The sequence below is a fragment of the Anneissia japonica genome, unplaced genomic scaffold (assembly GCF_011630105.1).
Source record: "Anneissia japonica isolate Jap-2015-1 unplaced genomic scaffold, ASM1163010v1 scaffold2003_len1103335_cov173, whole genome shotgun sequence".
NCBI classification, from domain to species: domain Eukaryota; kingdom Metazoa; phylum Echinodermata; class Crinoidea; order Comatulida; family Comatulidae; genus Anneissia; species Anneissia japonica.
This window is the reverse complement of record NW_022758706.1, coordinates 893,831-894,043: the sequence shown is the minus strand read 5'-3', so window position 1 is coordinate 894,043 and position 213 is coordinate 893,831.

Sequence of the window (213 nt, the reverse complement as noted above, 5' to 3'; positions counted from 1 at the left end):
CTGTCTCTTATACACATCTAGGTGTGCCGAAAATAGAACAACAAATTAACAGTGAATTCAAGTACTCAAAAATACTCTCAGCAAGTAAAAAGAAAGTAGATGAAAGTAAGAAAAAATTGGATGAAAGTAAATTTGAAATGAGCGAATCAACAGACAACTTACCACCTAGTGCTGGAGAAATACGCTACAACCTGTCTCTTATACACATCTGTT